The sequence below is a fragment of the Filicampus tigris genome, chromosome 19 (assembly GCF_054856515.1).
Source record: "Filicampus tigris isolate MCC_2025a chromosome 19, RoL_Ftig_1.0, whole genome shotgun sequence".
NCBI classification, from domain to species: domain Eukaryota; kingdom Metazoa; phylum Chordata; class Actinopteri; order Syngnathiformes; family Syngnathidae; genus Filicampus; species Filicampus tigris.
In genome coordinates, this window is record NC_141235.1 from 11,078,262 (window position 1) to 11,094,410 (window position 16,149).

The 16,149-nt window shown below is 38.5% G+C and overlaps 1 protein-coding gene across 4 annotated transcripts in view; it reads right to left on the reverse strand.

Moving 5' to 3' along the window:
- Window positions 1-16,149, reverse strand: part of rbfox3a (RNA binding fox-1 homolog 3a) — a 346,279-nt gene that overhangs the window by 239,357 nt on the left and 90,773 nt on the right. For all 4 annotated transcript variants that reach the window (XM_086016851.1, XM_086016850.1, XM_086016849.1 and 1 more), the window contains exon 3: window positions 6,805-6,858. The gene's annotated coding sequence lies outside the window, so the exon portion shown is untranslated. The remainder of the gene's footprint in view (window positions 1-6,804; window positions 6,859-16,149) is intronic.

The following is a 16,149-nucleotide window of genomic DNA, read 5'->3' on the forward strand; positions in this document are numbered from 1 at the left end:
TACTGACAGTGCTTAAATCATGATGAGGAGGGATTGTTTATTGGCTCTACTCACTCCATTTTTTACCCTCTTCCTCTTCCTTTCTCTCTCTCTCTGGAGGAAAGGCTACAGCTTAAGGTAATGCACAAATTTTCTGGAGTGTGTTTTCTTGCGAATCTTAATCAACCACTTTCTCACACTTTATTTGCTCTCTTTTATCTCCCCTGCTTCCACTTGCTAAAAAAAAAAAAAAAAAAGAAAGAAAAAAATAACGAATCAAGTAAATTCACACCCAAAGCCTTGTATGGCAAAGCTGAGGTTTGGATAGGTTGACTTTGCTGATTTTGCTTTATGCCAAAGGGAGCTGGAAATTAAAGAGGGGAAACGATTAAGGAAAAATATGCAAGCAAATGATAGTGGATAGTAGTTAACATACCCAAATTCTAATAAATAAAAAAGTTGCAAAATAGAACATGCTCCTACCCCAAATAATCAAATCAGGAGAGGCTTTATAGAGAAATGACTTCTAATGTGTATGAGAGTGCTCTGGCAAGTACGCATTTGATGCTTTTTAAATTTACGTATACAGTGGTTGACTTCTTTTTACACCTGTGATCCAGTTAAGAATATTAAAAGGGGCTATGCGGGAAACCGACTATTTTCAAGAAGCCTCCCACTCAGGGGCATGGTGACCACCGGGAATTTCGGAAAAATGTGTAAAGGTTCCCATTTGAGCTTGCGGGCCGGTCCGGGCCATCAATAAAGAATACTAACAAGCAGATGCAGGAGCATATGAATCATTTCATGTTGAGATTTTTACAACCTTACTTACTTGTTATGAAATATGAGATCATTTCTGAGACATATTTTCAAAGCACTTTGTGGCCTCTTGTCTGTTTTGAAGCCAACCAATGTCCCAAATGTGTGTGTTTTTTTAGGCGGGGGGATCATTGGCTTGGGTAGGGGGTAAAGTAATGCTGAGTGCAGAATGCCTTACTTCCCCTGGAAGAGTTAAGTGTTTTCAAAAGTATCCTGCAGCGTCAACACTGGCACTACTGGCTTAGCTTCATTACCATAAAGAAATGTAGCTGCGGAGATTCTAACAGCAACAAAATGGTGAATAGATGAGAGCAAAAGTGAGGAGTGAGTGAGACGGATGGAATAGAAGAAAGAAGGATGGATGAGAGGATGAAACAAATGCAATAATGTGGATTGTACTGCTGCATACCGTATGCGAGAAGCATAACACAAGTAGCAATTGCATTTTGAATACCGCACATCTGCTCAAAGATTTAGTTGGAATATGGTTTACTACATGCTTTTGAATCAACAGGCTACGGTGTTTGAAGTGTTTTTCCCACACACTTATTTAGGCTCTGCCTCATTTCCCTTGGCCAATTTACATCTACAGAACAGAGAGATGACCTCTCAAGTCCTCCTCAGGAAAAGTGCTACTTTATTTTCTCCTCCAGGTGTTTTGCTCTAGAACAGGGCGACTACTACTTAAATCCTGTATTACACATTCATTCAATTTGACCAAATGTTATTTTTTCTGAGGAATAAGTATTATTATTATTCAGTATAAGCACTCGGGAAATTCTGATCCGATCATCTTGCTTTTAACACCCCCAAAAGGCCTCTCCCTGTGTCTTTTTGTCCCTAAACAGCCTAATTATACAAAAAAAAAAAGTACTATTTTGGGGGGCTGAATGAAAGTAAATATGGGAGTAAAAGAAACTGGTTACTAGTATGTATTTGCTTTTCCATAATTACATTCAAAAGAGTCCATCCACACAGAGTAGTACGGCCGAAAATGTTTGACCATTGCAAACAAAAGTACAGTTGGCAACTCATTGCCGCACATGAAGCAAATAGATGTTTTCCCTTGTACGGGGACTTTAGAGGCAGTCAACCCCAAAAATGTTTTGACAAAAATATATCCTCCACTATTCTAAACATGGCATTCTGATTAATATCGCGTTTGTGGAATATGAGTTCAACAGAAAAATCCACCCATTTTAGCCATCTCAGGGGGGCGGCCATTTTGTCACGTTTGTCGACTGAAAATGACATCACACGGTTCACCTATTTTCTGAAGCTGAGCCATGATTGGTCGCTACCTGAGCCCTGACCAACTCGGATGTCATTTTCAGTTAACAAGTGGCAAAACGGCCGCCCTCTGACATGGCCAAAAATGGGTGGATTTTGCGGCTTAACTGATATTCCACAAGCCGTGTTTTGACTGTTGGAGGCGCATAGAACATATTATTGAAAAGAACATTTTGGGTTTGCCTCCCTTTTAAGAGTTTCTTCAGATGAACAGAAACAATATACCAGAATACCTTACACCAGGGGGAAAAAAACTAATTGAGCGCTATTTTGTGCTGCTGGGGCGGTTAGTTTCTAGAGCAGAAAAACAGCATTTTGTTTAGGAGTTGGATAAAGATAGTGATACAGGAATCTGTTTTTACTCTCTTATCCCCGTTACACAGCCTTTCCAGCCTTCTTGCATGGTTGCTGTTCTCTATAAACAGTATTAATGACCACCACCTCTGGTGACAGCAGCTACATATTGCTGGCGTTGGGACAAACCCTCATAAGTCACAAGTTGGCATTTTTTCCCCAAAATCTATACTAGCGGTCAGTCCACACATGTTGGTGATAATTTTACAAATTATTGACCAATCTAAAGTGTTGAAAATGGCTTGCTCTCTTTGATGATGCAATTTTAATGCTTGAATGGCAGAATTGATTTTGATTAAAGTTTTACTGTTTCAAATGATTGCTGTGAAAAATGTACTCCAAAATAACAAAACTAATGTTTCCCAAGACTTTGCTTTCACAAACTTTGCCTGAAGCAGAATAAATCTGTGACATCTCATTCATCTTTCAGTTAATTCACAAATGTTAATAATAATAAAAAAAAAAAGAATTTTATTTATGGGTGCCTTTCAGGACAGTCAAGGCAAAGTGCAACATAGTTAAAAAGAAGCAGTACAATAAAACGATGAGCAGTGGAAAACAAACCAAAAAAAGGCACAAGCGATCAATTTAATCTACTCAGGGCTCAGGTAACAACCAATCACGACTCAGCTTCAGAAAACAGGTCAGCCGTGATTGGTCGTGACCTGAGCCCTGAGCAACTTGTCATTTTCAGTCGACAGAAGTGACAAAATGGCCGCCCTGAGAGATGGCTAAAAATGAGAGAATTTATCAGAATGCCTTGTTTCAACTAGTGGGCTTACATCGAACATATTCTTGAAAAAATTATGTTTGGGTTAACTTCCCCTGTAAGTAAAATTAATAGAGCTAATGTAGTTTGTTACAACCAGCAATGTAACATAATACAATGCCTGAGAAATTAATGCATTTCTCAGAAGCTATTGACAGCTTAATTTAACTCAAGCAGGTTTAAACCTACGTGAACAAAGTCATACAGTAGGTCTAAAACATCAAACTTCATTTAGTACCATTTACTGAATGGGGCAGACAATGACACATGAATCACCGATCCGACAACTGATTTTTGCCGCCTGTAGTCAAAGAGTGATCGTTTCCATCAGGAGCAACGTGCTGACCTTGTCTCAGTGTCGATTCTGACCTACAGAGATGTACAACCTGGATCATATCAGAGGCAGTACCGACTCGCACACAGACTCCGCACTGGACTGATAATGGGTTCTATCTGAATGATGGCGGGGTTACTTCTAAGGAAACGTGGAGTGACTTTGTCATTAGGATGAACCTAATTCACCTGAGGCTTGTTTTTGGACATATGATAAGTGTCAACTATTATCTGTTGTCCTTCACAGTGCAGTATCGGTAAATAAACATCAACCATATAATCATAATATTGGTGTTCAATAAAAAGTTTGCTCTTGAATTAAGGCTGAATCAGTTTTGGGGATATTTGGATACAGTAACTCAAAAGATTTCCACACCTATTAAATTATCCAAACATTTCACTGATGTACATTTGTATCTCAAAAGCCCAAAAATATTTCTGAAAAACACAATCGCTATACTGCATTCCTAAAGCTGCATCAGATGAATAACCGAAATATTTCCACAACATATTTCAAGTGCCTGCTCCTCTCCGACTCCCTGTGGAGCTTTTGCTGAACGCAGCCAAACCTTCCGTATCCGAAAAGCTACAGTTAAGAGATCCCCCATTCTCAATCCAACGATTTGTTTGATTTCAAATGTCCCGCAACAGCAAGAATCCCATCGGTACCTTCGACTCCACCTTTTCGGGTAGCTTTAATAGACACATACACCTGACAGATATGTTTGAGGGGGATCCCCCGCGGGAATCTGAGCAGTTATGAGTTATTTATTTGCAGTCGGGTTGCTCATTATGGAATCAGAAGATTGATTTCATCTGCAGACGGCGCAGCTGAAGGAGCAGCGCATTTCAGCACCATGGAGAGCTACCACTCCCTGCTCTGGGTCCATAAGAATATTATTTTGAAAAGAATTTCAAATCACCAAAGACCATACACACACAACCTCTGCCAAGAAAGTGGTACTAAGTGTATATTGTCCATCCGTTTTCTATAACGAAACTCTGAGGATAGGACAGAACAGGACAGGGCAACTCCTCGTTTTAAAAAAATGTCAAAGCTGTGGAATAGTACAGCTTCCGATTACCGTCCTCACAGCTGTACAAATAAATGATACCGTCATCTAACCAGACCACCAAATAAGAATTCCATGTTGCCGATTTGCATGGCATTACATCAGGCCTCCTTACAGAAGCACGCGCCATCTCACAGACACACACACGCACAAGTTGCACTCAACTGAGGACTTCTTGCCTGGATGTTTTATCACTTTCTCTCTCAATCTATGTCGGTTTCATTGTCTCTGTGTCACAGGTTATCTGCCTGTTAGTTCCACCTTTTTTTTCAGTTTCATGCTGCAATTGCGCACTGTGTTGGTGAAATATATTTTATGTATTGGCAAATTTGAAACACGTGCAATGCTGGTATGTCATATTTCCTTGGAAATATTTATCACAAGAGAGTTCTTTTTGTAAAAACCCTTTTAATGAAGGCTTGCAGTTCATTTCACTCCACTGCCCCCCTCGACTGCATAAATAGGAACTACGAAAGAGCAGCACTGACATCTATTATCTGCTAGTGCTGAATTTATAAATGTATAAATAAACTATTATATTACAAACAATTCAATTTTCCAACATCAACACAAATGCCCCCCCCCCAAAAGTCAATATTAGAGGGTTTTTTTTTTTTTTTTTTTACCATTTTGGGTATTTATCTCAATCCATTTATAGTACACATTAAGTTAGCTATCTTTTAACAGTCCTTTTCAGAGCCACCGGCTTCAAAGGTGATTTTCAAGGCACTTGCAGCTTGAAAAGTAGAACGAGGCCAAATGTTAGTCATGCATGTACCTTTATAACTAGCAGAAAAGCAAGCGCTTGATGGCACTTTTGATCGTGGTTGGCAAAAATAAATAAAAACATTGAATCCTACTCTGAAAAGAGCATGTCAGGTACATAAAATACTTAATAGTGGTCTATCTCAGTTTACACATTTGTGTGACACAGCGAGGCTACATCACTGCATTCGTCTCCACAGGCGAATCATGGTAATGAGCAAATTGCAACTGCAAGTGAACCACAAAATGTATCACGTTGGAAGCAAAAGACCACATGCTGCTCCAAACATATTTTAAGAGGGAGGGTATTTTATTTTTTTTTTTAAAATAATACACTATGTAAAACACACCCAAAGACTCGTTGTAACGCAGAGGAACGCCTTGTTTTCAGTGTGGCTTAATTCCCTACACAGCAGCAGCTCAAAGACCTGAAATTAATAGGGTTTGGTTTGTTTGAGTGTTGTGACCTCGGGCTGTGTTCAATACAACCCCACGGTTCCACTCTCACTAATGAGGGAAAGGCTATTCATTTCAAGGTGAGTCGGAGAATGAAAAGATATTAAAAAACATGGCTCTCCAAAAATAAATTACTCGGAGAGATGTCAAGGCCAGATACTTTCTTAGAGAATACACACCGTGGGCCCTTGCTGTCCCCTCACTACCCACTTACCAAACAGTCGAGAGTTCATTATCATATCAGAAGGTAATTTATTGACTCCAAGTGAAATTTGATATTGGAAAGGAAACACAGTAAAAAAAAAATACATATTGGGGATATTTGTAGACTTTTGATGATGAAACCTTGTTTGTTTCTGAGCATCCTTATACCAGGGGCGGAGCTACAGGCTGGCCATGGCTGGCCACTTTCTAGCCACCCTCATACCTCAGGGAATTTTTTTACATCTGATTTTTCTCCCACTTGGGTGCAGTATTCTTAGCCCTCTCTATACTCTGCCACAAGTTTTTGTGCATACTGCATATTGATTATGAATGTGATGGCCATTGCTCTGGATATGTGTGACTTTTATTTCATGAAACCCCGGCTGTGGATGGTATGATAACTTATGGTAAAGTACGTTAACCCAGCCCTCACTTTAACTAACAGTCTCTAATTCTACATGACATTAAGATAATGTGCTGCCAGAGCGCAGTGTTGGATCATGCCCTAAATCCTGTCCTGTCCTAAACAGCAACATAAAAAATGATGAAAAATCATCTGGGGTTTGATATGCACTTTTGTCAGTCATAAGCCTACAAAATTCGAATGATGGAGCCGTAAAGTTGCTGTCAAGAGCTCAGTTGTACAGTTGCATAATGTGATTCATAAAGTGATGAGCGTAACGTGGTGAAGGGTATAATGATTTAAACAGGATCCAGAGAATGGGCTTACTGTAAAAAAAAAAAAAAGAACTGCCTACTTACCGAATGATGTCAGTGAGCTGGACAAGTCTTAATCTGTCTTCATTTAATGAAAACCTATGAAAAAAAAAAAAGGCAAAATATTCAGTGAACTTGAGTATATGCAGTATTAATACCCCGATGCATTCTAGTGTTTCTTTTTCGTATGGAGACAACACAACCATTTCATTTGTCAACAGAAAATTGTCACCCAACCACTTTAGAAAGGTTCTGCCAATAGTAAGAAGAACCTGAAGGCAATCGAGAACAAGCCGTCGCAGTTTGCCCGACCTAAAGTGAGGCATTCGAACCACTGCATCACATGCTGGTCTTTCATTTGATCACTCGCATGTTTGCTCTCCCTCCGCTGTCTGTCAGCTGTCAGACATCCATTAATTCATCCCCCCAAATAATATGATGGCGCTACCCATTAACAAGATGTGGATCTGCCTCGGAACCATCAAGGTGCCCTTGAGTAATGAGCACTCCCTTGACCGAATTGGTTCTCTCTGTATAACGCATGCAACAATAATATATAAGAGTGTAAACGCTTCCAAAAAGTGGATGAGGTGAGTTGAGGATAATGGCTAAGTGACTCTCCAGACTGAAACCTTCAAGAACATGCAAAGCAAGCGAGAACACTCTTGTTTGTCTGTGACTACTTTTGGAATTCAACAGACGGGTAAAATGCAATGACCTGGGGAGCAGAAGAAGAGTTCTAATTTGAAAATGGAATAACAGGCAAAGAATCAAATAAACGCACTATAAACCACAACATCCCATTACACTGAACAAACTCCAACTGTCAGGAGCTTTTGTGTTGCTGGCGGTTTCGCGTTCCAATGCATCGATTGTATACATGCAGGTCGCTCTGAATTGGCTACATGCTGGTCTTTATTGTCCTTGACAGGAGGAAGCACACTGCATTGTGATTATATAGCTAATAAAGTTGAAACGTCATTATAGCTCTCAAATGTTCCTGCGGGAATCATCTGGGCAGCTTGCGTGAGATACTGAACAATTATCCGATGTGTTATCGTACTGTATTTTACCTTGGATCATATGAATGACTTCAGCCCTGACAAAGCAACGGGACATCATTTGACCTTCTTCCACCGCTTTCTTGAGGTTTCCTGTGTGTAAGCTCGCAAGTCAGCAAATCTTATTTGAAATTACAGACGCGGACACGCAGTGGCCGAGGTTGCTGAGGACAAAGCAATGACCAAGCAGACGCGAGATGGCAAGAGAGCTTGGATAAATATTATCCTCCATTTGCTGACAAGTGTCTCTGAATTGTAATGTGTTACTTTTGAGTAACGTTCAGCAAAACAACTGCAGAGTCAAAGACATTTGACTTGAATATATTTAGAGTCTCAGACAAAAAAAAAAGGTGTGTAAATAACAGAGCTTCATAAGGCCTGAATTGCATTCAACTTTTGCATTTTGTGGAATTCAAATGACTATTCATTTTTACAGCCACCAATTAACTGATCAGGCAAAAGGTTTAATGGGCTATCTCCGGCAAACTTTCTAGTCACAGTAAGGTCAATGTAATAGCCATTTTAGGACTTATATATTAATAGAGACTATCATCACAATGAAGAGGACACCTCAATTACCTTCTGACATTTTCCGGAGTTCATGAGTATAATTGACTTGTGGGTTAGCTCATGTTCATTATGCTGTTAAATTACATATATCTGTGCATGATACAAGACACATGCATACAGTAATCTCTTATTCATGGAGCAAAGGGACAGAGCCCTGCGTCGAACACCAAAAATTAATGCCTACCACAGGTTACAATTGCCACAAGATTGCAGCAAAGCACCACTTTTCAGTTTGACAGGGCTTTGGCCTAAACCGCCTTCCATCACTTCCACGTAGTTCATTGGCGCCATGATATGGCATGTGACTTTTAGAGATTAAAAGTAAACAAAAAACAAAGTAACAGTGAGTTATTCAACGAATGCGTCACGCACCTATGTATTAGGGTGCAAGGTGGTCTCCAAGTGCCCACCAAGTTAACATCATCCGCAAGCGGAGATCTTGCAATTCCTTATAAACGTACTTTGCAATCTCCTGCATAGACTCCAGTGAGTTTGTTATGCTTCCGCGATGCTTCCATTATGCTTCCTGTGGTGAATTTAAACGGGAACTGCTTCAATTGGCCGAGAATCAAATCGGCTGTGTTCGCTCCCACAACGGTGCAAACGCCTGTTTTTAACTGCAATTGCGTACAAAAATACCAAAATTAAAAAAAAACTTGCACTGTTAGACTACATTTTGGTAGTCTGGGCATGAAAAAAGGGACCGTAAATGTTTACTAAAATTGTACTTATTTTCTGTAAAACCATGATCTGGGGTTGGTCATTTGAACTGTAATACAGAGTTATATTTATAAGGAGTGCGTGAGTTCAACTTAATTCAGGTAAACCTTCTAAATAGCTAAACAAACGCTTTACCAGAGATTCCAGACGTCAAGGTCAGAACACCTTTGTGCCATGACAACCTGCCTCCCTCAAGAGCCTCCCGCGGTTTTGGCAAATCAATATCAATACATATGGACGGAATACTATGGAACTGTATCATATATGCATTTCTTTCTATTTAGTCAGTTGTGAGTTGTGGCAATATTTGGAACAAAATGATAAATGGTCCACGGTATGTTGTTCTGAACAGTACGAGAGGGTATCACACAGTGACAAGTTATTGTACAATCTCAAACTTTGATGAACAACCAGTAGTAACACATTTAAAACAAACCAAAATTAATTGGGCAAAAGAGTTGTCAACAACTCACTGGTCAACTAACAGACAAATTTAATGGAAGCAAAGTAATAGAAATGTTATAAGGATGAGATTTTCTCATTGGTTTCTGCGTGTAACAGTGGACAATCCTACCATCTGGTTATTTATCTTCATAACTGTAATTCAAATGGTTGTTTTATTAATAATGTTAATAATTAAAAACTGAAGATTCACAACTTTAGAGGATTCGTACAGGCTGGGTTGTTGTACAGTACTGCACCTTTTACCTAGTTTCAACTTTCCCTCCTAGTGCAAGAACATTCGTGCTATTAATGTAGAGTTGTAGGTGTGTCCACCCTAGAGTTTTATAAAAAGAAAATCAACACAATAGTTGGGCGTACAGGCCATGGTGCTCAGGTCAACAGTATTGCATGGAGTGATATTCTGTGGAGGAGTTGCAGGTATAAAAGCAAAAAGACAAAGCCGGTTGGATGACGGCCGCAAGCAAGGAGAAAAAGAGTGAATACATTTTATAACTCTGATTGATAACACAGCAGTTTAGCTATTTTATCATTATTATTATCCTGGCTATGTACATTTAATAAGTATTTGTATGTTTGATGGAAGAAAGGAGGTGTCCATTGGTAATTTTGATATTGAAGGGACCGAACTTATCACATAAGCAGGATTACCATAATATTGCAAAAAGACAACGTTTTTCTCGATCAAAAAAAAAATGTAAACAATTGTCAACCCAATGACTTTTTTTCAAAACCTACCGAAATGTGTCACATCAAACCACGCTAAGGTGATGATAGTCCAGTAAATGTTGACTAATAGTGATGTCAATTCTATTTTTCTCAACTCGCTGTGAATACATTTAAAATTGCTTTGCAAACACAAATAATGTGCACAGTAACATGGGAACCTAAGGTCGGTTTTGGAGCAATTTGAGCCTGGCATTCTGTGTAGGTGTGAGCGTTACTCTGCTGCTTCATTATTTACTGGGGTTTGGAAGACAAGACGGAAAAAAAACATAATGGGCACTTTGGAAGTGAAGTAAAACACATGGGATATTGTCAACATGCTCATTCCTGTAGATTGTTTTCGGTACATGTGGCCTGAAGGAACTAGTGTATTAACAGTTAACTCTAGGAAGGTCTCTTCTATGTAGTATTATATTAAGAGAATTAAAGGAGAACAGAAGAGCAGGTTAGTGGTCTTTCCTCACAGTACATCTAACAGTACACTGGAGAGTGGCTGCTCCAGAGAGACTATGGAAAGCATGAGGACAAAAAGAAACAGTTTCAACTCGAGAGCAGCATGGTCCTACCAAAGAATCTGCTGTTGCGCAATCAAGAGAACTTTGTCCTCGGGACAGGTGTTTGCCATTGAGACTGGGCAACAGGCTTCCGCACTTGAACAGAATGCTACTTAAGGACCTGGATGACTTGCTGTGGTTGATGGAACCAGGAATTCTGCTCTTTACCAGAAAATAATGAGGAAGACTGTTGGGTCATCATTTGGTGATAAGATGGAGCACACTTGGGATCTGCAGCAGCACTGCAAATCCCCAAACAAGTCATCTTCTGAATGGTTTACGACAAATTAATAGATAAAACATTTTGGAAAGGCCTAGTCAAAGTTCAGACTTGACTCTGATTGAAATGCTGAGGCATGACCTCAAAAAAGTTGTTAATTCATGTTTCAAAACCCTCCAGTGTTGCTGAATTAAAGCAATTATTAAAGGAAGATTGGGCCAAAATATGTCCACAGAGATGTGAAAGACTTATTGCCAGTTATAGAAAATGCTTAATTTCAGCTGTTGCTGCTAACTGTGACCCAATCAGTTATTAGGTTTAGGGTGCAAACACTTATTCACACAGGGTCATGTACTTTGTAGGTGTGAATCGTATTTTTCTCTTAATAATTAAAAATCACCATTTAAAAACATACTTGCATTCTGAAATCTTAAATTGGTTGAAACTACGAATTTTCAATTTTCAAGTACGAATTTGAGAAGAGGACAACTATTTTTCACTGTAGTCTATAGGTTTTTTTAAATCATGTTTTTCCCTATAACGATCAGAGAATCTATTACTGTATTCCAAATGATTGCACAAAATGACAATTTCCATTTCAAGTTGTATTAAGCTTTTCAATTTAAGTAACTCCTTGTGTGGTGCTATATATATTTGTCTTTACCAATGCCATCCTCTCTAATGCACTTTTCCAATGTCATGTCCAATGAAAGTAATTGCTGCAGATATTCACTGTTTTTCACTTTTCAAGTGCAAAATAACTATAAAAAGTCAGTCCAGCCTTTGCTTACGGTACACATTCACAGAGACTTATCGATCCTTCCGGCCTTTGAACTTGTAATAACCAACCCCTCGGCCAAATTCAGCAAATTCAGCCAAATTGTGCCGAGCCACTAAACTGTATCCTGGCAACCATCAAGAGCGCAGATCTCAGAGATCTACAAGAGAATCGAGTAAACCCATAAAAAAAGACACAAAAAAAAAAGGGATCCACAGCCATTGTGTCAACGAGAGCCTTTTTTTATTTGTATGACCCCAATGAGGTCAACAACAACTCTGCTGAAGTCAACATTTTGACATTCAGGGATTTGAAGAGCCAGATGTGACCGTGTGGTTGAAAGATTACAAACTAAGATCGCTGCGTTAACCACACTGGGTCCTAAATCAGGTACAAACTTCGAGAGTGTGGAGCTCGTCAGCAAACCAACGCAGGCTATGGCGTTCTCCATCCCCTGAGGTTGAAACCCATGCACATCCACTCATTCACTGTCACGGCATGATTTATTTGAAATATTACTCCAACCAAATTAACAAATGACGCGGTCCATTCCATTCCCAGCCTTTTCCTGCCTGCGAATAACACACTGTGGGAATTCATGCAGACTACCACCCTGACATAACTCTTATGGATATTAATATTTTCTTTCCCTGCCATTGGTTATTTATTTACCACAGTTCCGATCCACTTTCCCCGAGGTATTGAGACAATCCATCCTGTCAGATTTATGTGGTTAGCCAGGGATGGGGGCACCAGAGTTTGACAGCATGCATGTCGGCTGCATGGGAGTGTTTTGGGAGGGTAATGAGGCTGTTGCAAGAATGTTATTAAGGGTTTACTGAGGCATTTTGGAGCCTCTGTAGTTGGAAAACCACAAAAGCCACCCATAGCTTTAAAGTGAAAAAAAAGGTATATAGGCAAATGACTTTGTTTTTCTTTCCTCCATTGTCTTTCTCAACTCCGTCCAATTCTGTGATTTCAATTTTTGGTTCCGTGACTCAATCTGCCTGTGGCAGTAATTTAAAGTGGAAGTCAAGTCAAAATTAATCCATACAATAATATGTTTTATGCGGCTCAACTCATCCAAACACAGCATTCTGATTAATAGTGCGGTAGCGGGATAGGAATTAGGCAGCAAAATCCACCCATTTTTATCCATCTCAGGTGGCGGCCATTTTGTGACGAGTGGTGGCGCATGGAACATATTGTAAAGACCTTCTTTATTTGACTTTTCATTTTTTTCAAGTGACAAACGAAGGTAAAGCAAACAAAAGTTAAAAAATAAAATTCATTTATAGAATGAATAATGCCGACATAAATAGTTTACAATAAATTATTTGATAAATAAATATCCAAGTATCCTTGTCAGCAAATCACAATACTGTTCATTGACACTTTCTTGCATCTCTTACTTGTCTACAGTTTGTAAACTATTTTCTCATCAAACTCAGAGTTGTAGAGCTACTGTTACAATTTGTTTTGCAGATTTTATTTGATAAATGTTGCATATTTTACTCTGGAGCACTTTGAGACTGCTGAAGCACTACAATTGAATTTCATTATTATTAGTGTTTTATAACAATGTTCATGGATATGTATTATGTGGGTACGAGCAGTGCTTTTGTTTTTTTGCATTTAGAAAGAGCAGAAGATGCATTCAAAACATTCCGGGTGAATGAAGGGAATGCCTTGTACAGTGAAACAGAGGCAGGCAGAAAAATACTTTTAATGGGGGTCCTTCAAAATAAACAGTGTGGCCCTGGATGCAAGTGACAATCCAATTTTCTCCAATCAACGGGATTGGCATTGAGCAGGGTAAATAAGGATAGATTGTTTGTCTGTTAGCACTGTGATGTGTACCCAGTACCTAAATGTAAAGTGACAGAACCAGCCCCCGCCCACCACAGCATACCAACCTCTTCAAGTCAGCTTTTCTTCTTAACCTCCCTCTCTTGAATTGCAGTTTTTGTCTCTATTGCACAAAACCACAACTGCTACTCCTAATGAGGATGCGAAAGTCGCTTACACAGACTCATGATTCCCAACACCCATGCCCTCCTTACACATGTTTAAGCAATAGCTTTCTCCGCGGGAAGTTTTGTGTGGGACCTGTTTTTTTGTTTCTCCACAAGAGTCTGGTATAATAATAATAATAATAATAATAATAATAATAATACTATACTAATAATTTTATTTGCGTAATGTTTTTCATGAGAATCAAAGGCACTGCGATAATCAAACTACAAAAAGAAAAATTACATAACTTTTTCATAGTTATGCTATATATGTATATATATACACGTATATATATACATACATATATACATAAATATATATACATATACATAAATATACACACATAAATATACATACATACATATATATACATACACACACACATATACATAGATATGTATACATATATATATTCATACATATAAATACATTAGTGCTGTCAAGCAATTAAAATATTTAATCGGAATTACTCACATTTTTCATAATTAACTTGGAGTTAATTGCATATTTTATTTATTGTAAAAAAATCCCTCGATTTTTCTGTCCCATTATTTTATTGAATTTTAATACCCTTAACATGAATAAGAATTGATTTTCTTATGCTAATACTTTATTAAAATGAAGTCAACCCAAACATATTTTTTTCAAGAATATGTTCCATGCAAGTTCCACTAGTTGAAACAAGGCATTCCAATAATTATTGCGTTTGTGGAATAAGAGTTAATCCACCTGTTTTTAGCCATCACCGGGGGCGGCCATTTTGTCACGTCTGTCAACTGAAAATGACATCACAGTTGCTCAGGTAACAACCAATCACAGCTCACCTGTTTTTTTAAACTGAGCCATGATCAGTCGTTATTTGAGCCCTCAGCGCATCGGTGTTGTCATTTTCAGTCGGCAGAAGTGATAGAATGGCCGACCCCTGAGATGCCTAGATTTTGCTGCTTGACTCATATTCCACAAACACAATATTAATCAGAATAACTTGTTTCAACTAGGGAGCTTGCATAGAACATATTCTTGAAAAAAAATGCTTGGGTTGACTTCTCTCTTCAATTGAAAAAAACAAGCATTGGATTCAACTCACACAAACAGTCCCACAGCCCTTTCAAACACACACACGTACAAACGCACCCACACCCACGCATGCACACTCCCACACACACAATCATTTACATTAGTGTTGTTTTCAGACATATGTTTATTTCGTCTTGAGAGCGACTTGTTGCTCAACCGCCACTTGGATTTAGAACTATATGTATACCAGAGCAGTCATTTTTCGGATGTCACTTTTTATTGCGCTCTGGCAATGACTTCATTGACTAAAAATATTATTACTCGCTGCTCGAGTGTCTTATAAAGGTATTTTGTTTATTAAAATTCTGTTGTGGGTATATTTGTGGGTTTAATGTAAATTGTGTCAGCTAAATGAATGAGAAACAGGTGGTGTGCCGCTGAGATTGTCCCGTGCGGCTCTCGCTGCATGGTTCCTGCTGTTATAAAATACAGCTGCTTTGGATCAAACGGCATATTATTTTCTCTTTATTATTTATCTAAAATGCTGCCATATTGTTTTGTGAGTATATATATTTCTTTATGTATTCAATTCAATTCAATTCAAACTTTATTATCAGACTCAAGTCCTTTAAACAACACACAGGCGTTTACATAAAAATATATTGTACATTGTGCTTAAGTATGTATTCTTTTTTGATTTGGTTTGGTACGGTGCTAAGAAGAAACGAGAGAGAGAGGTGAATTAGAGCGAGACTGTTCACGTCAAGTCTCAACAAAACACTGTCCTGCCGTGTCGGTTCTCTTTAGCAAGGAAGACGTTAGAAGTAATACATAAAGTCAAACTTATATTGTAACCCGAAATACCACGGCCTCCGAAGAAGGAAGAACAACTTTTAAGCGTCACACTACCAACGCGTACGCCACGTCTATCACCGCGCCGCAGGAGGACTCAGCCGTGCATATGTCAGCTGAGCAATTCTTCCTCATCGTCAATATTTTCAATCAGATGTAACGCATCCTCTACTCTAAAGCTTTTTCAAAAATAGTATAGATAATAGATGGATGTATAGATAATGGTGTTCAGGAGCCTTTATCAATGCAGCCGCTGGTTGCTGCTGGAAACCTTAATCACGCGATCAAAAAAAACAGCCCTAATATATATATATATATATATATATATATATATATATATATATATATATATATATATATATATATATATATATATATATATATATATATATATATATACATATATATATACAT